The sequence below is a fragment of the Phyllostomus hastatus genome, unplaced genomic scaffold (assembly GCF_019186645.2).
Source record: "Phyllostomus hastatus isolate PE091 unplaced genomic scaffold, TTU_PhHast_1.1 phas_scaffold_93, whole genome shotgun sequence".
Classification (NCBI taxonomy): Eukaryota; Metazoa; Chordata; class Mammalia; order Chiroptera; family Phyllostomidae; genus Phyllostomus; species Phyllostomus hastatus.
In genome coordinates this window covers 31,207,997-31,233,342 of record NW_025334042.1, presented here as the reverse complement: position 1 = coordinate 31,233,342, position 25,346 = coordinate 31,207,997, and the positions used below count along the sequence as shown (strand labels likewise).

Sequence of the window (25,346 nt, the reverse complement as noted above, 5' to 3'; positions counted from 1 at the left end):
TTGACCCCAGGGACCATCCTTCTGTACGTGGAACCAATGGTTTGGTTAAAGGCCATGCGATTAGCCACTCAGCCAGGCTGCCTGTGCCGCTGTGAGCACTGCAGAGCAGAGTTGCAGAGTCACAGGAAGTGCCCTTCACTCCTGCACCCTTGTTCTCAGATGTCACTTTTCTTATTTTTTTCAATATGTCTACATGACGCTTTTAAAATCCGACAATGAAATGAAGTATATTTAATTATAAAATTCTAGTTTTAGCCACCTTTTAAGTGGGGAGGAACAATGGGTCCTCAGTTTAGCTCCTTAATGCTTACTCATTTTATGTCACAAGTAGCAGGTTGGTGCATGTAGAAAACTGGCTGGAGAAACATTGATATAAAAACTATACACAGCAGTCAGCTGATATGATAGGTCATGGACCTACTGCCAAAGACAATTTAATGACCAGAAACAATAAACAAGGAGAGAACTTCTATGAGTTATCTATTTTTGAGCTGAATGTCCTAAAATTTGCAAATGACTAAGCGATGAGGTATCCATCTGCATGTCACATTCATATGTGAATAATAGGGAGGGATTAATGAGTATTTTTCTTTAGCTTATGGGTAACAAATCATTCCAAGAAGAGAAAGAAGGCTTTACCTTAAACTGCAAGTTGAAACACTGGATTGAAATACTGGAAACTTTATAGATCCCTATGAAATTATCTACAGGCCCCAAATAAGAGGATGGAATTTTCACTTTTATTTTACCCAGTCAGATGTTAAAATAGCTTGAAAATAACTGTCTACTTAGACACAGACACAGCAGAAACACTTACATCATAGCCAATGATGGTTGTCCTTCTGCCATGTCACTCTGTATCCCCCCGCCCCCACGAGCATGTCATACTGAGTAAGCCTGAGATAAAGCCGGAAGAGGAGACTGAGGCCAGAACATGGATGAAACATTTTCTCCAGCAGTAAATGGGTGTTGTTAAGGAAACAAAAGAGATGATCACGGCTTCGAAAGACATAGCTGGTAATGGTGTGTAAGACACACTGGTGGAGTATGAGACTGAAGGTAGGGAATCTGGCAGATATCGTGGCTGGAGAAATGAAAGGAGGGTAGAATTAACGGGGCTGGCTGGTGTGAGCTTCTTTCTCTCTCATTTAGAAAGAGTGAGTGCAAAAAAAAGTTAGTGGAATACATGCTAGTCATTGTTGAGGAAAGGAAATAGTTAAAGGAAAAAGCTCAATTCTTAATAGCTGGGTTTCAAGACTGAATTCATTCTGTTCTTACCAACAATGGTATTGCTGCCAGGGCTGTTGCTAGCCTATCAGATCTTTTGTGTGAAAATTTTTGGACAAGATAGTTTACTGTGATCAGTGTAAAAGTTTTACAATGAATACATAGGTGTGATGTGTTTGGTGGAAATAGTGCCCTTTGGGTGTGGTGTGGTGGGCAATGCCCACCCTCCACAACCGTATGCAGTGGCCTAAAGTGTTACTTGCTCTTAATGAAAAAACTTTTCATATAAATTTCATTTAACTTTAAATTTAACTTTTCATTTAAACTTTTCATTTAAATCAAGGGAAAGAGGAAAGTGTGGTCAAGAGTGCAAAATGCTGCAGAGGTAGAGGAAAATGAGAAAAGACTAATGAATGCTATGTTTTAATGATTAAAATGGTCATTGGTGATTTTTTTGAGAAAGAAATTTCATAAAATTATAAACCTTTTCGGCTGAAAATTATAATCCCACAGAGATTTTTGAACTCTCCCTTTCCTACCATTTTGAAATGTGGGAAAAGAATTTGAGGGACTTGCCCGGTATTGTGGAACACTATGTAATATTCTACATTTCTTTTGATCTCAGGCTTATGTCTTGTATTCTTCTTTCTTTATTATTGTTTTCCATTAAGAACTGGAGAGCATTATGCTAAGTGAAATAAGCCAGAGGTGAAAGACAAATACCACATGATCTCATCTTTAAGTGGAACCTAATCAGCAAAACAGACAAGCAAGCAAAATATAACCAGAGACAGAGAAATTAAGAACAAACTGACAGTAACCAGAGGGGATGTGGGAGGGAATAATGGGGTGGGGGGAAGGGGGAAGGCTTTTCGGGAGCAACTATAAAGGATGCATGGACAAAACCAAGGGGGTGGAATCAGGAGAGGGAGGTGGGGATGGCTGGAGGGGAGTGGTGGAGGGAAAAAGCAGACAACTGTACTTGAACAACAATAAAATAAAAAATATATATGTATATATACTTATATTTGTAGGATAAAAAGACTTGAAGAAAATATACCAAAATATTAATATAGATTATAATTAAATGATGGGATCATGGGTATATTTATTATCTTATTTATAACTGTATTTTTCCATTTTTTATAATGAGCATGTGACAATTTTTATAATTATTAAAGTAATTTTTTACACAGAAAAAAAAGAAATGTTCTGAGCTAATATGTTTTCCTAATCCAACTCAGGGAATGTGAAAGCCTCATAGGTTAAATTCTGATAAGCAAACTGACCCTGGGGGATGAAGCTGAAGAACGTTACTGACAGCATAGGATGTACCAGGGTCATCCACATTTTTTTTTCGGAGGAAAACTCAGAATTTCTTCCAGTATCTCTTTCATTCAGAGGATGGCACTATCTGCATCTCATCACTAGAATAATTTTCCATATTTTGGGCTAGATTAACAGGAGCAAAACAGGCAGGTTTTAGACCACTTCCAAAAGCATTTCTTTTTCTGTTCTTGTCTAGCAAATTGATGAGGGTAAAAGCTCAAATGTCCATGTTTGAGCAGTCCCGAAGAGGTGAGGACTGGAGGCAGGGTGGGGTGACCATGAAACAAGTTTGGCAGAGAATGCCAAGAGGTTGCTAGGAGAGGAAGATAAAGACATTAAGGAAAAACAGGAAGTGGTAAAAATACAGCATTTGTTGGCTGTTTCTGATTCTGACTCAGTCCCATCCCTGGGTGCTCCAGTCACTCATTTCTTCATTTGTTATTCCCTGCCGTTAGACTCCCTTTGAAAATTCACTCTCCCTAGAAAGTTCTTCCTAAAAATAACATCATATACTACTGTATCTTATACTTGGTTTTCTAGAGTTACACGTAATTATTATATACCTTTGCATGTTATCTGCTTCTGTTGAGCTTTTAAAAATTCAACAATTTAAAGATCAGATTTCCTGTATCCAATCCTAATACCTTACTACACACAGACACACAGACACACAGACACACACACACACACGTGCACTAAAATATTGTTCTTATTTTTTGCTATCCTCCTCACATCGTTTTTCAGCCTTTTATCCATTCAAAATGTTGCAGAGCATCAGTAAGATGCAGTCCTGGATACAAAGTGAAGCAGATGTGACTCTGGCTAACATGCTGCTGGTGTCTGCTCCTGGAAAATTGGGTGCCTTTGTGGCCCGTGCAGCCATTTATTTGCCCAACAGTCATTGTCCCTCTTCCTTCATGCTGACTGAACCTCCTTATTGTTGAGGGTTTGGACTGGAAACAATGGGTCCTGCAGTTGTGTAAGAGAACTATGCATGATTAAGCCAGTCACATCAGTCTCATTCTTTGCCAGGGGAGAGGGTAGGCTGGTTCTAGTTATGGCAATGCAATATAAGGGAAGTGTCCTGAGAGTATGTGACAAAGGTTGGTAACAGAGAGAACACTCGGTGGGATGGCCCAGTCTGACCCCTCTCCCTTTCTTCTAAGTGTACCAGTGGGAGGAGGTGCTGACTAGAGTTACAGTAGCTGTCTTGTGACCTTGCTGTAAAAGCCAAGAGAATCTCAGAGACTCTAACCTGGAACACTGACAACTTTGAGCTGATAAATCGCTTGGAACCACTTACCTCTAGACTGTTTGTTAACTGTGAGTTTTATCTTGTTGTTTAAGCCTCCATGAATCAGGTTTTTTTCTTTTTGTTTTGATTGCTTGTATCTGAAAGTATCCTAACAGAATCCCTGATCAAAAGCCTGTCCATGAGGGTAGAGTAGCTAGACGGGAAACAGGCAAGTTCCAATGTTGAGTAAATTCAGGGAGGTTGTTCATTAAAGAATGTTTGAAATAGTGCAGTTGGAGAAAGAGTAATTTTGGGGGGCTAAGAGTAAAGAGACATGGAGAATGTCTCTAAAGCTTAACCAGTGCCTGGCATAGTAGGTCACAATAAATACTCATTAAATGTTGGATAGAGGACAATGCTGATGGTCAAATTTAACATACATGATAAGGGTGAGGGAAGTCAGTTACCAGGAGGATAATGAGTGGGATGAAAATACATTTTAAGAAGTAGGTCAGGAATGAGAAAAAATATTTGCAAATGATACCTCCAATAAAGGACTAATATATAAAGTATATAAAGAAATTGTACAACTCAATAACAACAACAAAAAAACCCCCAAATAATCTAACTTAAAAATTGGTGGAGGACCTGAACAGACACATTTCTCAAGAAGACATACAGATGGCCAACAGACATGAAAAGATGCTCAACTTCAATAGCTGTAATGGATATGCCCATGAAACCACGAAATACCAATGACGATTATCAATAAAACAAGAAATAAGTGTTGGAGAGGATGTGGAAAAAAGAGAATCCTCACACACTGCTGGTGGGAATGTAAATTGGTAGGGCCACTATGTAAAACGCTATGGAGGTTCTCCAAAAATTAAGGATAGAGTTACCATATGACCCAGCAATCCCCTATTTGGGTATTAAGCCCAAAATGTTGAAAACACTTATTTGTAAAGATATATGTGACCCTGTGTTCACTGCTGCATTATTCATGAGAACCGAGATGTGGAAACAACTGGAGTGCCATTTGATGGATAATTGAGTAAGGGAGATGTGGTATGTATATGTATATACAATGGAATGCTAGTGAGTCAGAAAAATGAAATATTGCCATTTGTGACAACATGGATGGATCTTGAGAAGATCATGCTAAGTGAAATAAGTCAGATGGAAAAGGACAAGAACCAAGTGATTTCATTCATATGTGGGATATAAAACAAAGAGCAATAAACATACAAATTCATAGACACAGACTACAGTATGGGGATCACCAGAGGGGAAGGAGATGGGGAGGGGGTGAAGACGGTGATGGGGGTCAAATGTTTGCTGATGGAAGCAGACTGGATTTTGGGTGATGAGCACATGATGGGATATACACACACCCACATATGTATATATACACACACATGTACATACATGTATATATATTTATCCCATTTCCTTTATCCATTCACCTACTGATTAACACTTGGATTGCTTTCACCTTTTGGCTCTTGTGAATAATACTTTTATGAACATGAATGTACAAATATCTCTTCAAGACTCTGCTTTCAATTCTTTTTTATTTATATCCAGCAGTAGAAGTGCTTGATATTATAGTTATTTTATTTTTAATTTTTTGAAGAACTACCATACTGTTTTCTATAATGGCTGTAACACTTTACATTTTCACCAGTAATGCACCAGGGTTCCAGTTTCTCTACATTCTTGCCAACATCTGTCATTTTCTATTTTTCTTTTTTTACAGTAGCCATCCAGTGGGTGTAGATGGAATCTCACATTATTTTTATTTGCATTTCTGTAATGATTAGTGATGTTGAGTATCTTTTTATGTGTTTTGTTGACCATTTGTAAATCTTTTCTGGAAAAATACCAGTTCAAGTCCTTTGCCCATTTTAACTGTTTTTTTTTTTTGTTTATTTGTTGAGTAGTCTCTTGTCTTTTTAAAAAGTACCTGGTGCTAATGCTTAAATTCTATTGAGAGCATTGGCATAGATGATTTATAAAGCTAGGCCAGGGGCCAGTGACGTGCCACATGTGGTCAGGCGCCTTAGCAATAACTTAGAATAATTGAGTGTAGAAGATGTAAACTCTGTTTCCTTAAGTATGACAAATAACTGGGTCAAGAATAATTAAACTCCCTTTGAATAAATATTCAACATAAAGGCATGGTTCTGTTAGATATATAGAAATATATACATAAAAACAAGGTAAGTTTCTTACTGTCATAAAGCTCATCTTTCAAGGGGGTGAAAGAAATAGTAATGCAATAACTACGTTAAGAAATAAAATGTGGTGTTAAGAAAAAAATACACCAGGGTAAGAGAGAGGGAGCTCCAGGCTTGTTTTTTTTTATGTGAAGCATTATGTGGTGCCTTGGGATAACTTTCTTCATGTTTCTTGTTCCTGGGATTTGTTGAGCTTCTCAGGCTTACAGATTTCATCAGGCATGGGAAAACCTTAGCCATTACTTAAATAATTTTTCTGTCCCTGCCTCCTTTGGAAACTTCAGTTACATGTGTATTAGGCCCCTTGTAGCCTAATTTTTTTTCATTTTTTTTAAATTCTCAGTGATTCATTTCAGATAGCTTCTACTGCTATGCCTCAGGTTTACTGATACTTTCTTTGGCAGGGTCTAATCTGTTTTTAATCCTAACCAATATGTTTTTTACTTAAGACATTATATTTTATCTTCCAAAAGTTAATTTTTTAATATATTTTACTTCTCTATTTAATGTGCTCAGTCTTTCTTCTACATACTTGAATATAAGGAATATATAATATATAGATTATATATGCTTTTTAAATAAATATTTTATGTTATTTTAAAGATTTTATTTATTTATTAGGGAAGGGAGAGAGAGAGAGAGAAACATGAATGTGCAGTTGTTGGGAGCCATGGCCTGCAACCTAGGCATGTACCCTGACTGGAAATCGAACCTGCGATGCCTGGTTTGCAGCCCGCGCTCAATCCACTGAGCTATGCCAGCCAGGGTGATTATATATGCTTTAATGTCCTTGTCAACTGATTCTAACACCTGTATCTTTCTGAATCTTTCTACTGCTTGGCTTGATTATTGGTGCTATTTTCCTGCTTCTTTGCATATCAGCTAATTTTTATTACATGCTAGATATTGTGAATTTTACCTGTTAAGTGCTGAGCATTATTTTCTATTAATATTCCTGACAGTTATTCTGGGATACAGTTACTTGAAACAGTTTAATTTCGAGGCTGGCTTTCAGCCTTTTGTGCAGGACCAGGGCAGTGTGGGGCTCATCTGGCCCTGTACTCAGACCTTTGGAGCACTCTGTTGGGTGGGAACATGAACATTTTCCAGCCCTGTGTGAGATCTGATGGTTGTACCCTCTGCTCCTTTCTGTCTGTTTTTTCCCCCACCTGGACCTCATGTAGTTTCCGTAGATGCATGTGCCGATCAGAACTCAGATGAAGACTTGAGGGAGTTTTTCTGCAGATCTCTGGAGTTCTCTTTCTATGTGGCTCTAGTAGAGGAGGAAAAAGTTTTCCTTGACCTTCTTAGGGTCCCTGCCTGGGTCTGAAAAGTGAACTGACTGAGACAAATTAACAGGAGAGAATTGTACAATGCAAGACTGGACCACCTAGCAAGCCATTTCCAATTTCCTGACCTGTGGAAATTGTGTGGGATAATAGGTGTTGATTGTTATTTGAAGGTGAGGAGAGTGTGAGTAGAAGCCCAAGGTGTCCTGAACAGACTGGTAGTAGAAGCCTGCTGGCTTTTCAGAAGGTCACCAGCGAAAGCTTAAAGGAAATTAAGAAAAAGTTTTTGAAAACTGGATGCAGCGGACCCTTGAGTTGTGGCAGGAAGTTTAGCAACACTGTCATCTGAAGCAATGTGAAAAGTATAAAATATATATAATGAACCGGGCCATCTAGTTAAGAAGATGTGCAGGCTAAGTGTTGAAGGTGCTTCCTTATAGAAAAGAGAGAAATAGAGATAGAGGGGAGAGAGAGAGAGAGAGAGAGAGAGAGAGAGAGAGAGAGAGAGAGAGAGAGAGAGAGAGAGAGAGAGAGAGAGAGAGAGAGATGGAGGGCTGGGCTAAAAGGCATCAGCCTGGGGAGGTGGTTAGAGGCAGCGAGAAGTAGGAGGACTTCAAAACTAACAGGTACCTCTTTGTCTGTCTAGGAGTTGAAGAGTGGGGTGGTGGTAAGTCTGTCATCATTTGGTAAATAGTGTCTGAGATTCAGCTCTTCTTAGAAGCTTTGGGAATATCAAGGCAGAGATCTATAACCAGAAAGAATGCGTGTGTGTGTGTTTATTTGTCGAATAGAAACCATTTATCAGTGATATAATTCAGGTTTTAATACAAGTTTTGGGGTTTATATAATTTTGAAAAGAGAAATATGATTCTATTCTTGCCTACCTCCTCCTCCCTATATTGACAAAATTGACTTTCCTGGATGTTGCAGAGCTTTGCTTATGAATAAACTAATTCTTGCAATATTTATGATGTTGCATTTCCTTGTGTTCTTTGTGTTTGGGCAATATCTACAGGTGCAGCATGAAATGTGTTCTGGAAACCTTCTATATGCACTGGCTGTTTACAGTGGCAGAGTTCAGGGGATCTTTAGCTCATGACCTTATACTCCCCAGCAGGTACTTTCTGGTTGTTTGTACAGGATAGAGACATTAAAAATAATCTGTTTCTTACTTGCTAATACAGCCAAGGCACTGAAACCACCTGATAGTTTCTAATCGGAAACTCCGATTTAATGTGACCTTGGAACCGCTGATTCTCACAGGAGATGTTAGAGTAGAAAGCATCCACATCAGGGTCTTAGTTTCTTTCTCTGTGCAGGCTACTGCTTCTGATATTGAAGTTTTCTCAAACCTTTTCTCTCATTAGAGCCCATACTCTAGGCCTACGGTATGTTTAGCACTCATGCACCCAGGAAATTAAAAAAACAATGATTATAGACTAGATTGTTATGAAACCAGAAAAGCTGGTGTCCATGCTGCCTGTCACTGCTAAAACCAATAAGCAGAGACAGGGATTGAATCCTTATGGGCACTTTATTCAGATGGCCGGCAACCTGAGAAGGCAGCAGGTATGCATCCTAACAGACTGTCTTACATTTCCTTTCAAGCCAGCATTTTTTATAAGGGGCAAACATGTAGGTAAAGGATTTGGACCTCAAGGGAAAAAAGTGTAGGTAAGGGATTTGGAATTCAGGAAAGAGGTTAATCAGATAAAAGCTGCATTCCAGCAATTTCCCTAGCATTCTTTCATCCACTGACGGTGATTATCTACTTCCTGTGTCCTGGTTTTCTTTATCTGTGTTCTGGGCGTCAGACTGTCTCCCTGGAACACAGTGGCTCGGATACACCTTGGTTGCTTACAGTCTCTTCTGGAGCACAAAGGTCAATTGCTTGTGGGCTCTTGGCATCCAGGTGGGCCGTACCTGCAGTCTCTGAAACAATAGCTTTTTACATGCATAAACTACTAGGCTTCTTAATTATTACCTTAAGCTAAAAATTTCCAACTCTTGAGTTCCCCCATCAGTTATATCTCACTGATAAACTTCCCAAAAATAAGCTGAAACAAATTGGTCACTGACCCCATTGAGACAGTTAAGCCAGTGATGTTCCCGCCAGGCCAAACCCGCCTGTGAGCTCTGTCTCTGTAACTGCTTTTTGTGGGCTAGGTGTTGGAAATTATTCACACCAACCAAGGTTAATATATGAAAATAATTTGTGAATAAAAAATTAAGTGAGCAGAAGATTAATATGGACTTTGATTTTTATTCAGGCCCTTGGTGTCTTGGAAATCAATGTGGAAATTATGCAAGAAGAAATTATTCCCCAGCTGGTGCTTTGTGAAAGGTTGTGCCATATCAAACAGCAGCAGTAGCAGATGCTGCATAAATTGAAGATGCTACTGAGGGTTGGAGCTCACTGGGAAATGGAAATGACTGGATGACACAATGATAGGTGCTGGCATTAGGCATTTCAAGTACTTCGTTCTTACCAACTGCAGTATGCTAGATGTTCATGTCTCTTCAACTGCCATTGGCTGTCATTATTTTCTGGTGATGGTTTCACATGGAAGATGTGTGTTTTCCAGGAAGCATCTATTCTGATAAATAAAAGCATGGATGAATAGCAAATCCCAATGGAAAAAGTAATATAAATAAATGAAGTAGCAAAATTGTTATCTTCCGGTCAAAATTGCAGTTTCCTTGTCTGTTCTACTTAATCTAGAATTTTGAGAAAGTACTGTAGTCTCATAATTCCTACTGCTAAAATTAATGTTTGAATGTATATGTTATGGAAACATAAACATACTCTTAAATATAGGTCTGTTTAGCCTGAACTGTATCCCCAGAATTTATATGTTGAAGTCCTAACTCCAGTTACCTCAGGATGTGACTATACTTGAAGATAGGGTCTGCAAAGCAGTAAAATGAGGTCATCAGCGTGGGCCCTAATCCAATATGACTGGTTTCCTCGTCAGAAGAGGAGATGAAAACAAGGACAGGTGCACAGGAAGATTATGTGAGGATACAGAGAGAAGACAGCTATCTGCAAACCAAGGAGAGAGGCAACAGAAGAAACAACCCTGCTGACAATTTGATCATGAACTTCTAGCCTCCAGAACTGTGTGGAAATAAATTTCTATTGTTTAAGCCAGACAGTTTGTAGTACTTATTTATGGTAGCCTACCATACTAATACCAGGTCTCAAATGGCTGCTTTGAGGGAGAATGGGAGAGTCTAGGAAAACTGAGGTTTATTATCTTTGTAAAGGTATTCCTTTTCCTTTTGAGGGGGCTGGGCATAAAGGAGAGCGTAGCTGAGAGCAGAGTTTTCAAATTTTAGTCAACAATGGCATAGATTGTTGACTATCTATGATCTATCTGTGACCTGTAGGTCTACCTACAGATCTATAGATGATATATAGATTCATATATATATGATCTATCTATGACCTGTTATTACCCTTATTCTGAAAATGCTTGGTCATGAATAAGAAAGATCAACATATCGTTATAAGCATAAACAAAAGAATTACAAAGCAGTAGTATATGATAATTCCATTAATATGTAAGTCCAGATTCCTGCTAGTGCCTATGTCTAGATGCTAGAAAAGCATCCACAATTAAGCATGAAGGGTTAATATTAAGGAAGAAGATGTCATCTGTTGAATCAAGTCAAACTTGTACTTCTGAAGTTAAACTTGTTTTGAAAAGAAAAAGCTTAGATTTTACCTACTTTAATTGTCTTTGGGAAATTTAAAGCACTAACTTTTATTTTTTATTTTTTAAATATTGTTATGAAAAATGTCTGAGCTAGTATTGCCTATGTTATTTAAAAAAACTATGTTTTCTTTTTATTATTTATTCTTAGGGAGAAGGGAAGGAAGGAGAAAGAGAGAGGGAAAAACATCTATGTGTGAGAGAAACATCGATTGATTGCCTCTCTCACATGCCCCTGCCGGGGATAGGCTGCACCCCAGGCATGTGTCCTGACCCAGAATCACACCAGTGGCCTTTCATTTTGCCCTATGTTGCTCAACCAACTGAGCTACACTGGTCAGGGCTAATGTGCTAACTTTTATTTTTATTTATTTATTTTTTTATAAAGTATATTCTTTTTAAAAATATTTTATTTATATATTTTTAGAGAGGGAAGGGAGGGAGAAAGAGAGAGAGAGAGAGAGAGAGAGAGAGAGAGAGAAACATCAATGTGTGGTTGCTGGGGGCTGTGGCCTGCAACCCAGGCATGTGCCCTGACTGGGAATCGAACCTGCAATGCTTTGGTTCGCAGCCTGCGCTCAATCCACTGAGCTACGCCAGCCAGGGCTAATACACTAACTTTTAAAATGGCTTATTAAAAGGAGAACTTTCTGGTAAGATCTGGCAGGCTCTTCCTGTGTTATAAAAGTTTGTTTAATATTTTACTTCTGGCTAATATTTCTATTTCATTTTTTAAAACTTTGGGGGCATTTACATACCTCTGTTGTGCATTGCCTTTTTATGTTCTGTACCCTTTTTAAATTGTATTTTCCATTACCATTTATCTCCTTTATACCCTCTTGCACCTCCACCTTCACCTCCCTCCCTCCTCCCAGAAATCACCACATTGTTGTCAGTGTCCATGAGTCCTTTTTCTTTTTTGCTCCATCTCACCATTCCTAACCCCTCTTCTCCAGAGCTGTTAGCTTGCTCTCTATCTATAAGTCTGTCTCAGAGTTTGTTTGTTAGTTCAGTTTGTTCATGAGGTTCCACATATGAGTGAAATCATATGGTATTTATCTTTCTCTGATGGCTTATTTCACTTAGCCAATGTTCTCCAGGTCCAACTATGCTGTCACAAAGAGTAAATATTTCTTCTTTTTATGGTCGAGTAGTATTCCATTTTGTAAATGTTTCATAGTTGTTTTATTCACTCATCTTCTGATGGACACTTGGGTGGCTTCCAAACCTTGACTATTGTGAATAACACTGCAGTGAACATAGGGGTGCATATGTTCTTTCAAATTAGTGTTTCAAGTTTCTTTAGATAAATTCCCAGAAGTGGAATTGCTGGGTGATGAGGCAGTTCTATGTTTAATTTTTTTCAAGTAACTCCATACTGCTTTCCACAGTGGCTGCACCAATCTGCCTGGCTAATATTTTTAATATGTATTTCAAAATTGGAAAAAAAACTGGTGTTAAATTAAGCTTACACTGCTATCTTCTTTTAATTGAATAGTTGTTATGGTCTAGGCACCATTACAGGCACTATTCCACAGTAGAGAATAAGACAGATGAGGCCCCTGACTTGCAGCTTGTATTCCAGTGGTGCTGTGGTTAGTGAGATGTATAATAATCAGTCCATGCATAAAGATGACCTGTCATGGTTTCCATGCACAGAATCCCTGTGTAAGAATCACCAGGAAAGAATGGCCTTTTTTAGACATAGGCACTAGCAGGATGCTGAACTTGTGATGGTTCCCAATGTGATAGTAGGCAAATTATTTCCTTCTAACTCAAAATCTCTTTCTGGGAACAATTCATTTTCCATTCATTTTAATCTTAAGATGGACAATGATTTGGGCCTTTAATTTGTAAGCTGGCAGTGGAGACCAATTAGGGCCTTTATTAAATGATAGTCAAAAGACAACAGGGTACTTATTTTTTCTATTGTTAGATTTTATTTTATCTTTAATAATTACATCCATAGATTTTTTTTTAAAGAAGATTTTATTTATTTAGTTTTAGAGGGAGAGGAAGGGAGGTAGAAAGAGAGGGAAAGAAACATCAATGTGTGGTTGCCTCTTGAACACCCCCTACTGGGGGCCTGGCCCACAACCCAGGCATGTGCCGTGACTGGGAATCCAACCAGCGACCCCTTTGGTTCTCAGGCCACTACTCAATCCAGTGAGCCATACCAGCCAGGGCTGGAGATTTTCTTAAAAGAATGTCTATGTCCAGTGGAAAGTGTTGGGCAGCTAGGTGTTGAATAGTTGAAACTGTGCTGTATATATATATTTTAGAACAAAAGTTATAGAATTTGTTGCAGTTGCCTACATTTTCATGAGGCACACATTCATGAGTGCCTCCTAAGATAATGGCAAACACAATTACGACAGGAACTGGAATTTATTGGCGAACTTGCCATGTGGCAGGCACTGTTTCTAAGTGATTCTGTGCATCAGTTTGCTGAATCTTCACAGCTACCATGGGAGGTAGGCATCAGTCTGAGCCCTGTTTTATAGACCAGTGAAGTGGGGCCCAGAGAGGTTAAGTGACATTTTCCTATATTAGAAAATTTACGTAATGACATTTCTCATGTTATTTTCTCAAACTGGCTTATGGAGTTTTTCCCTGACTTTTTAAAAGCTTTTTTTAAATTGATTTTTTTCTTAGGGAAAGAGAAAAAGAACATCAATTTGTTTTTCCACTTATTCATGCACTTATTGGTTGATTCTTGTCTGCACCCTGACCGGGGATCGAACCGACAACCTTGGCCTATCTGGACAATGCTGTAACCAATTAAGCTACTTGACTAGGATTGGTTTGTGCATTTATTTCAGTTGACTGACCATCCTGGTTTGCCTGGGACAGTTCTGGTATTAGCACTGAAAATCCTCAGTCTCAGGTAAACCGAGAGAGTTGACCACTTGAATGTTTCCACTCATTACTTAATTCATGTGTCAACTCGACTCTTGTCAGAAAAGCTTGCTTCATTTAAATTGTCTTTACAAACTGCTGCTCCTTCACCTTTAAGGGATAAAATCCCTAATTCAAGCTCTACTTCCCCTCTCTGAGGTATTGTTTTAAAATACTTTTTTTTTAATCTGTTACTTTACTATTATATGTAACCTTACTCTTCACCCATTTTTCCAACTTATTTACAGTGACTGTTTATAACTAATGCTTACTTTGGCATAAACTGTTTGCGCAGGAACCTCTCAAGGACACTACTCTGGGGCATGGGGGTGTGGAGGTGAGCCTGGCAGGTGAGCCGTAGGAAGAGGGAGAAACAGGAAATGACCCCACGGGCCAGAGTGGGCAGTAAAAACCTGATGTGCATGCTGCTACAAGTCTATTTCTGCTGCCTGAAGGAAATCTGACTAGGAGTGTTTCTGAGATTTTAAACGGGAAATACCGGGCACTGCCTCAAACGTGGCAGGACTATACTGAAGCTACAAGTTTCAGCCTGAAATGCGGACTACATAGGTCTTTAGACAATGAATTGGTAATGGAGGGCTGGGTTCAGTGCCGGGCTCCTAATTCTACTTTGTGCTTCTTCCTTGTGGTTTTTTAAATACCTGTAAGTTTTATGCAGTGCCCTGGGGTAGCTTGGCACACAACCCCAGATTTTAAAAACTTATAGTGAGTCTCTATATCACCCCATTCTTCTATAGAACATATTTCTGTGGTCCTACTAAATTTAGTACTTTTAGCCACATTTACTTTTTCCAGCTGCTTTAATTGCTGAGCTTCAAGCCATTGGGTAGGTCACAAAGGTGAATATGATTGCAGAGGAAGCAGGCCAAAGTAGTGCATGGCCAACCCGTGTTTCAGAATGACCCTTCCAATGTAATTAGATCCACGTTGTTTTATTTGCTCTATGATAGAAATATGTTATGTGGAGCATAACACTATGAGATACTCCAGGAAAAAAAAAGAGATTGATGTTCAAATAAAGGTTGTGAAATCTGCATAGTACTATATTTATCCTCAGTAAAAGTATAGGTGTAATTGCAAGTATTGCCATTGATTCAGCAGCTTTTGAAGAAAAGCCTGTAGCTACACATAATATACACATCAATTATAAGTCAAACTCTTGATGCTGAAAACATTTCAAGGTGAATAAAAGTACACTATAGCATTGAGAATGCATTGAAAATGCTTTTTCTTGGAGGGTCAAAATTCAAATCAGCGTATTAAGTGCCTTAGAAGCCTCACATTAATGAAAGCTTGTTACTTTTGTTTTACTCTGGGTCACCCAAAATTACTTGACCATAAATGTCTTTTTTCATGTATCACTCACTCACATATTGTGACTCCAAGAATCACCCTACAAGGAATGCTGCCTTATCACTTGGCTATTATTTAAAAATAGACCCCAATAGTTCATTCAGAGGTGTTCAAAAGAACACTTTTAGGAATATCTTGAATTTTTGTCTGATCAGACTTCCCACTAGGTGGTAGTGTTACAACAGCAAACTCCTTCGTAGCAGGTGCCTAGCAGCTCCAATTCAATTCCACGGGCATTTCCTGAGTGCCTGCATTTGGGGAGGTACTGTCTAATGCTATGTAGTCCACTGACTTTGCTGAAACAAGGACCCAGCCCTCTTCACTGTCAGGCCAATGCTCTTTCCATTTTACACAGCACATGCCCTTAAGAAAGCAACTGCCTCATTTTCTCATCCAAGAGTCTTTGAGATGTTATCTACTCACAAATTTGTAAAAGAAAATTTTCTAAGGAGTTAGGCAAGAAGGCAAATCTATTTATTAGAAAGCAAACCTGACGGCATAAAAGATCCATGAAAACGTATGAGAATTTTTCATGAGTTCTTCGACCTCAGAAAGGGAAGAGATAGATACAGTCAATTCTAGAAACAGTTCAGCTCAGGAAAAACTTACAAAGCAGAGCTGCAGCAGTCCTAACACCTATGGTTCGTACATACACTCTCAGTTACAGTGTACACTGGTCTCAGTATCCATCCATGACACTGGAGCTGCTCGAAAGGCTGGTATATGTTTCAATAAGAAGTGACCTTAAGGATTAGCATTTGAAAGACCTTTATGTTATAAATGAGGTAGCTGAGGTTAAGGAAAAATAAGTCAATTGCCCGGGATATTTCTGGCATACACATGAGCAGAATGAAATCAAAGGAGATCCATTTTTTAGGACATTATTCTGGATCTCATCATTCCCAGGTCTTCTGATATATATCTTTCTCCCAATTTTAGGACAGAAACTTTTTGAGTCTCCCTGCCTGTCCAAGACTTGTTGCTACCATGATCCCTGTATTATGAGCAAAAATCTATCTGCTTCACAAGATTTTAAGTTTCCCTGTTGTAATGGAAGTATCTCAGCATCGGCACAGCCTGGCATGGTGTCTAGCACATAGTAATCTCCCACGTAGGCGCACATCTCTCCTGGCCCATCTCCCCATCGCCATCCTGGTGGAGAGCAGGGGAGTAATTTGGTAGACTCTTCAGAGCCCTCCTTCATTTTTGGTGACATCTGTTTTTAACAATGACTTTTTGGAAGCAGCATGACAGCTCTGATTGCCTTTCTCATATGGTTTCTGTATTATGATTTTATATTACAAATTCCTTCCCACCCTGATATTTACATTTTTCTGTACTTTCACCTAATCTACTTATTATTCATATTGATATTTAAATATTTAATTATTCTAGAATTTATTTTTGCACAAAGTTAGGTAATCTGATACCATTGACTTATCTGTCCTTTCCCCACTGATTTGAGGTGTCACATTTGTCATCATTTTAATACATAATTGTATGTGTAACAAAATAATACAATTTATCAGTGTATATAATAAAATATATGATTTTTATATGCTACACATAATAAAAATAAAGTATATATTTTAACATATAATAAATAAAATTCATATAATCTCTTTCTATAATTGTATTATATTTTATTAACTTATTTATCTGACTTTTTATTGTGGAAAGGATAGAATACATTTCTATCCTTTCTATCTTTTTTCTTTGGAACAAATCAGTAACATTTAATAAATATTGTCAATATCAAATATGAAGATGGTTAGCTAAAGGAACAATATACTCAGCCCCAATATTATATAAACTGACATACACACGAGGAGCTAGTTTTTATTGCTACAAAAGCTTGAGGATTACGGGAGACGACCAAGGAATGTGAGGTGATAGAATCCCTGCACTCAGTAGAGGTGTGTGCATTTTCCTCATCTACTCTTATGGACACCCAGGTCTTGTTGTGTGTGAGAACAGAGTCATTGAGAATGATTCCGTAAAACACATTATTGTCTTTCCCAGACACATAATCATTAAGTATTTAAGGGCAGTTGAAGCCAGGATCAGAATAATCCTAGGGAGCAAGATCACAATTTTCTCATTCTCAAGTTTCAGAGATGGGAAAATAAGTGCGGGGAGGTTAGGGGGTGGAGGGACTGAGCACAAAGGAAACAGGACTCATGGACATGGACAACAGTGTGGGGATTGCCGGGGGAAGAGGGGATAAGGGGTCTAAATGGTAATGGAAAAAGTACAGTAAAGATTAATTCAAGAAAGGATGGATAATGGTAAACTGTGAGGTTATTAGGAGGATTAAATAAAATACCAAAATGTTATCTAGCACAAATTAGATGATTAATGATATTATCTTCCCTAAAAGACATTCTGTGAGAAACTTGTGGGCAATAGAGACTTTAGTAAGAATATAAAAAAGAAAAAAAAAAGCTCAATTATGGAGCGGATCGGTGTTCTTTACATTTGATGAAATTGCTGAGTGACAGGGGAGTGTGGCCAGATCTCTGGGAGGTGGGGAGAAACCCCGTCCCGGCATGAGAGGCTGCCCCCCCCAGAGAAGGGAGGGAGTGAAGCAAACCCCAGGGCGGTGGACTGAAGCAGCAACCTGTGAAAGAGCCCGCCTTCTGGAAGAAGGGAGGGACCCCTGAGACGGGTTGTTGTGTATAGTGGCAGGTGGCCAAATCCCATTCTGCCTTGTAACAACTGGATGGATCAAAATGAATATTAGAGTTAAATTTTCTGAAATACAAAATGTTTTTTTTTACTCTGTAATATTAACAAAGAATATTTGCCTAATGTTACACACTTCAGTTGAAAGCTCCTGTGTTTTCACCATATGGGTAGAAGACATTTTTTTTGAGGTTGTTTTTTTTTTAGAGGAGGGTAGATCTCAAATGCCTTTTTAAATTACTTCTGTAGATTAGGTCAAATGTAAAATTCTTTAATTTGGGTACACTGTAGGGCTTTGACAGCTAATGAAAACATTATTAATAGGTTCACTTAGGACATATTTGATCTGTGTTATTGAGGAGGAACTGTCAGAGGTCCTATTTCTGTAGGTCTAAAGCCTACAGGTTAGGAGCTATTTAACTGGTCAAAACAGTTTTAGTATCAAGTCAAAGGTTTTGCATATCCCTGGTTTTAAGATTCTAAAGCCACACCTTAGCCAGTGCAGAGGTCAAGCTTGAGGAGCTATTTTTCAAGGACATTTCTAGGATTTGAGGTGGAATCACAGGTCTGGGACAAGAAATCATCCCTTTTGATTATTTTATTGGAAACCCAAGAATAGCATACCTAGGTAGCAAGAAAGTAAAATTCTTGTGTGGTAGACTGTTGCATTAATAATTTAATTCTATTCTTGCTCTTGCCATGTAACTTTATAGGGCCCTTCTACTCTGACTCTGGGCTGGGCCACATCACTTGCTTTGTCCAAAGGATAACCAAATGCCCTGGTTTGTCTGAATTTCAGGGGACTTTCTGTGGGACATGGGATAGACCAGCCAAAACCAGGGCCAGCTGGTCACTCTAAGACTTGGCAAATGACCAAGCAGAGGCTGGAAAGGAGCCCTCACTTGCCTGGATTGTCTCACCTTGAGGAGGATGCCCAGGTTAGCTTGTGGATGATGAGGACATGTGAAGGGGAGTGTACCCTCCCAGTTCTCCCAGCGGAGGAATCCTACATTAGCTGATTCTTAGTGGACCATGCACCCGTGCATGAGGTCAGCCAGGTCAGCTGAAATCCATGGCTCGTGAGCTGAGTAAATGTCTATTGTATGCCACTGAGATTTCGTGGTTGTTTGCTACGTCGCACTGTTGTGCAACACATAAATTAGACATCTACCTATGTTTATTTAACATATACATTATTTACATTTTTGACAAATTAATAAATAAAGAGCAGAACAGCCCTTCATCTCTAAAATTTGAACATTGTAAGTTTTGGTATTTAAAATAGTTTTATAATTTAGATATCATTATTGTTACATGCCCAGAGGATTGAATTGATGATTTTTCAAGATGTGGCTGGAAGGTCAGACGTGGAGCTTGGCAGCGCTCAACTCAGTGCAAAGAGATTGGTGATCATTTCCCAGGAAAGGTGGTGCTGTTTGCCTCATGGCTGCTGGTGGATCTGGGTGAATTTCTCCACAATGTCCTAGAGGAGGGGTCCTGGTCCTTCCACTTCTCTACTTTCTCAGCGGCTCCACTGAATTATTTGAAGTTCTGTTTCAATTTCCTGGAAATTTGTCCGTTTCAGCTGTTGCTAGAGCATCTCTTTGGATAGTCCATTACCATCCATTTATTTTCTGTGTACGTGCTGCTCACGAAAACCAGAATTTTGTAGTTGGAAGGAGGTACATAGATAACTATCCTCTCAGTTTTTTGATGAGGAAACTGAGATTTGGAAAAGTTGAATTATGTTATATCCAGAGCACTTAGCAAATAAATTGCAGAAGTAGGATTGGAACTCGTAAACACTGACTGTGAGTGTAAATGTGTTTTAATCACCTCTGGAACAGTTCCTCAGGGACAGTAAAGCATTCGCCCTCCCCTGTCCTCTCAGCACACAGGACTCTAGCCTTGCCTTGTCTTGGGCCCTCGGCAGAAAGGTTCGGTGTTGGCAGGCTGAGTGAGGTAAAATCTATTTGCTTATGTAGGGTAGGTGCAAAACCAACAAGAAAAGAATTACATATTTTATTTTCTCTGGAGCAAAAAGGAATACCCACTCCTTCTTTTCTTTCAGAGCATTTCCTCAGAAAACTTGGAATGCATATAAACCCTTTTAAAACTTAAGTAAGCCTCTTTCCTGCGTTACAAGCCAGGGATGTTTTGCTCAAGGACCATCTCTTGAGAGCCATCTCTTTGAAATGTAATCCTTAGGGAAAAGAGTGTCCCCCTCGCTCAGATTTTGTGCAAGGGAAGGAAGCAGTGTCCCTGGGCACCTCACTTCAAAACTAACACATCCTGCCATAAGGTAGGAGAGGTTTGTTTCTCCTCTGGATAAAGCCAATGATCTCACGACAGGGCCATCCCAATTACCGAGTGAATCTAGGAAGGACTATGTGTGACAAATGGTATTCTCAAGTCCTCTGCCTTGAGACTAGTTACCAGTTAGCTTGAGGACTTGTATGCCATGTTGTATCTGCCTGGCTATGTAAAAGAGTACGATTTCTTTCTGTCTGCAATTCTTAGTGGCTTGCCTGTGATAATGGTCACATTCTGGTTTTATGCTTGTTGGATATTAAAACTGTTTTTTCTTTTACCTTTGTGGAGAGGTTATCTGAGTTGGCAGAAGATTTTGTTTTAATTACATTTTTCCAACACATGAGAAATAGTAGTGAGAAAGAGGGACGAAATAGGAGAACAAAATTGCCTGGACTGGGAGAAGTGAAGTTTTTAGATGGCTTTGAGGAGAAAAATAGTCTCAAAAGGCAATAAAATGAGAGTAGAAAATGGAGAGTAAAATGGAGAAGAAAAAGAGAATTTTCAACAAATTAGACACTACATCCATTTTCCTTCACAGTGTTCAAGAACTAGAAATAAAGGACTTGAGTTAAAATTTGAAATTACTTTTGGCTACTTGGACCATAATTATCCACTACATTTGGTTAAAAATTGAAATTACTTTGGCTGTCTTGTGTTTTGGGCATAACATCACCCTGGGCCTAAATAGAACAGGCAACAGCTTTGCAGCTGTACAGAGAAATCTTATCTTTCTTCAGGTGCATTCAGCAACACATGCACCTTGGTCTACTTAGCATAGCCCAACTAGATTAATCTTCTAAAAAACATTTGAACAAACATATCAATAGAGAAATGGGTAAAGGTTAAATGAACAATTTAAAAATTCATATTGACAGTACATATATAAAATTGTTGAAATGCCCTGGAAATGAAGAAAATGAAATTTAAGATAACCATGATATATCAATTTTCACTTGGCAAAAATGTAAAATAATAATTTTAAATTTAGATAGAGGTGTGGGAAAAGGGGAATTCTCAGAATGTAAATTGCTGTCACTTTTTATAGTACTGTGTATATTAAAATATATATATTTTCTGATCCATAATTTTCCTTTTGGAATTGTATCCAATAGAAATAATCTGACAATATTCTTATAACACTGTCATTAACATAAAAAAACTTGAAAACACCGTAATAGCCAAACAATAGATTTGATAAATTATAGTATATCCATATAAAGAAATACTATTTAACCATTAATATGATTTTTCAATGCTTATTGACTCAGAAAAATAACCTTAAAATCACGTCAAGCCAAAAAAAGCAGATTACATAATATACATACTATAGTTCCATTTTATTTATTTATTTATGTTTTTCCATTTTATTTAAAAGCATTTTGAAGGAGACATCAACATGTCACACTGATTATTTCTTTTTTTTTTTCTTTTCAGTACAAATAAACCTTTGTTCTTTCACTTTATTTTCCCAGAGAAAAGGGGAGAAGGAGAAAGCCAGTGTGTGTTTTACAAAATGAAAGATTGCAAGCAGAAGTGGCTGGCACAGCAAAATCAGTCATCAAATAAACAGTCCCCAGTAATGGACGTCACCACATCCCAAGGGGGCTCAGCCTCCTGTGGTTCAGAAATAAGAAAATCAGGGAAAGAACAGACAGGTGTATGCTTTCTTTCCCTCCCTTGTACCCCATAAATTCAAAATTTCACACAAAGCTTTGGTTTCTAGCAGTAAACTTGAGTTACATTCGTCCACCTCCTATTAAACAATCTTGTGGCTCCTTTGACATAGTTTTTTGCACCCACATGAAAGTTCCCAAGTGACCTGGATATACATTTGTCTTCCCTTTCTTGGTCTCTCAACCCCACTTTCAAAATGAAAGGCCTCCTCATTGCTCCTCTACCCTAGGATTAGAGATTAAAACACAGCGATCTAAGTGTGTGGCATGAATCCCATATCAAGGAATGGGCTGGACTCAGGAATTAGGAAGAAGGGATCGAGTATTTTTAGCTTCTTCACAGATTTTTTCACAAATCACTTAGGAGATGAGGTGACACCCACACATTTACTGTGTATGTGTGTGGGTATGTGGGCTTTTGTGGTGGGGGGTGCAGACAGAAGAGGAGATAGAGTAGAAGTCAAGTGTTTAGGATAGAACATCTGATCCAAAATACAACAGAGGGGAAGAGGAAACAAAAGAAAGAATGATTCAAGATCCCCACTTCAAGAGGAGAGGTCCCCAAGCTTATGTTTCAGATCCTTTTGCCTGGTGTGGAACCTTTTGTCAAAGATGCTTTGGCTATTTTTCTCAATACAAAAAGACTAAACACTAAAACACCAAAACCCCAAAAGAACATGGCAAAGAGCCAATACATTTACACAAACTAGGCCATGTAGCAATCACCAAATCAGCTACTCTGAAGTTCTGCAAAGCCCAGACAAATACAATAACTAGAGGGTTCAGCAATTGGGGGAGACAAGAACCCAGGATCAGACACACAGAACCCAGTGCATTCTATTGCATTTGCCCCATTTCAACACAGTGAGGAGGGGTTTCGGTGATTTCACAGCATGTAAATGAAACCCACTTTTCTCCTTCAGCTACTATGACACTAGTCACTGCCACAGCAGGGCAGGACACTGGCTCTGGGTGTCACAAAGAAGCCATTGCTTGTGGTCTCTCTGGAGGCCAAGAGGAAAAGCAAAGAATTTTTAAAGGTTGAAGAATTTAGTCATTGCTTCATATATCAATCTCTGGACAGCTCAAAATGGGTAGAGAAGGTGTTGTTTTTAAAACCTATTTTTATCAAGTCATTTTTTAACACACACACACACACACACACACACACACACACACACCTTGCTGTGCATGGTAAGCCTTGCCCAATCTAGCAAGGGATGGATCTGGTGTGTAATGCGAGTCCCAAACCCTGGAATTAGAGGTCTGGAAAAGGAATCCTTGGTTGCACATATGCAGACAACCCTCACCTGATCTTAGCTTCCCCTATGTGCCTCTCTCCTAGCCCTGCCCCTCCTAACCTCTGCACCAACCACTTACTCCTTGTTCAGATCAATTTCCAATCTTCCAGTACAAGATCAAGTAACAAACAGGGCCACCCAGTTAAAATCTAGTCTTCCACAAAACCTTGAAGATGGAGGGGTTTCAAGAGGACACTATGGCAGAAAACCCAGCTCTAATTGGCAAAAAGGAGGTAGTTCAATAGATTATACCCTCCAAATAGTTGTTGTTCTTGATGATAAAAACAACAAGAAGTGTTCCTGCTGTGCAGACCCGGAGCTGCTACTCACTTACCCCGAGATTGCTCATGTACCTGAGAACACAGTGCAGGATCAAGGGCCTTGGGTTAAAATACACAAAAATACAAAACCAGAATATGTTACGAAAACAAAGTTAAAATGCACAAGACATGTCATTTGCATACAGCTAGTGCATCTGGCATCCTGGAGAAAGTGGGACCCAAGGTGCAGTGATCCAAGGGACCAAATAAAATTGTATCGGCCCAGAAATGGGGTGGGAGGCAGCTTAGGAGCAGCAGGTCTGCAGCTGTTCCCCAACTATCCCTGTCGCCTATAGTCACAACCCATTGCTTGGGTCAGTTCTCAGCACCCTCTCTCAAGAGTGGGGGACAAGGAAAAACCCTGCTGTATCCCTGAGAGATTCCCTCCCACAGAATATAGTCATTTGTGGGCTGGGTACATCAATCTGGTCTCATGCTGATCTTTTCACTCTGGCAGGGGAAATACCATTACATAGCCTTCTTTAAAAAGAAAACAACTTCCCTGTCCAGGTCACTTTCAAAAGCTGGAGACTCAGATAAAGCATGCAGGGAGGGATTTCCTTCAAAGCCCTCACATGCAGTGGATAGAGTGTGGTTGGAGTTCTTTTGCCTCCCCTCCCCCCACCAGGAAGGAAGAGGGGGCGAGGCCATGGAACCCAGCCGGAGACACATGGTGGTGCCAGCTGTCCCTTACCCACCCTGTCTCCACTTTCTCTATTCTGCCGATTGACATCTGCTCCTTGAAACTTCCTGATCACAAAACAGCCCCTGATCCACTGTAGCTCTATTCTGGCATCTGGGAGCAGGGCAGGGCTATGGATCTCTTTTTCACCCTAAAAGCAGGCTGGCTTTCCCTGTGAGCTGGGGGCCTATTGGGCCGTCAATGGGCATGAGGCCACCATATGGCTGATCTTTTGGCAGAAGTGGCACTTCTTGGGCTGGGGTGGCAGCTTGCATTTCTTGGTATGATGGGCCAGACCTCCACAGTTGTAGCATCTGTCTCCTTTTGATCTGCACTTCTGCATGTTTTTCCCCTTTGGTGGCCTGTCCAATACAGAACAGCCTGCCAAGGCTGGTGACTCGAATAGATTCCAGGCCCTTGGTGGACTTCTTAAAGATGAACTCCACTGCCTCACCCTCCTTCAGGCTCTGGAAGGCCTCCATGTGCAGCTTACTCTGGTGCACAAAGATATGCACTGGCGGGTCTAGTGCGACCCCGGCGTGGGCCATCGTGGGCAGGAAGTCGAATCCCACGCACACTTTGAACCACTTAGAGATGTCGGTGCCCTGCAGCAGCTGCGGATCCTCTGACTGGGCTTCGTCTGCCAGTGTCTTCTCTGGTGCTTTGGTGCAGTCACCTGCAAACTGCGGGTTGGACAAGGAGCCCATGGTAGTCAGGCTAAACCCTGGGCCCAGGCTCCAAGTTTCGGGAGTGGGGCTGTTGGCCAGAGAAGACTGGAGGCCTGATTATTTCTTTATCTATTTTCTGTTGCTTTTTTTTTGGTAAAAGCTTTATTGGGGTAGAAGATATTTGCAAATGATACCTTCAATGAGGGGCTAATTTCCAAAATATATAAGGAACTCATACAACTCAACAACAATAAAATAATCTGATGAAAATATGGGCAAAGGATCTGAATAGCTAATTTTCCAAGGAAGACATACAGAAAGCTAATAGATATATGAAAAGATGCTCAACATCTTTTCATTCTAGTTATAAGGGAAATCCCAATTAAAACCTCCAAGT

At 39.5% G+C, this 25,346-nt stretch overlaps 1 pseudogene; it reads right to left on the bottom strand.

Annotated features, from left to right (window-relative positions):
• LOC123812649 overlaps window positions 1-24,988 on the bottom strand; it is a 41,351-nt pseudogene extending 16,363 nt beyond the window's left edge.
• Between the last annotated feature and the right edge of the window lie 358 nt (window positions 24,989-25,346).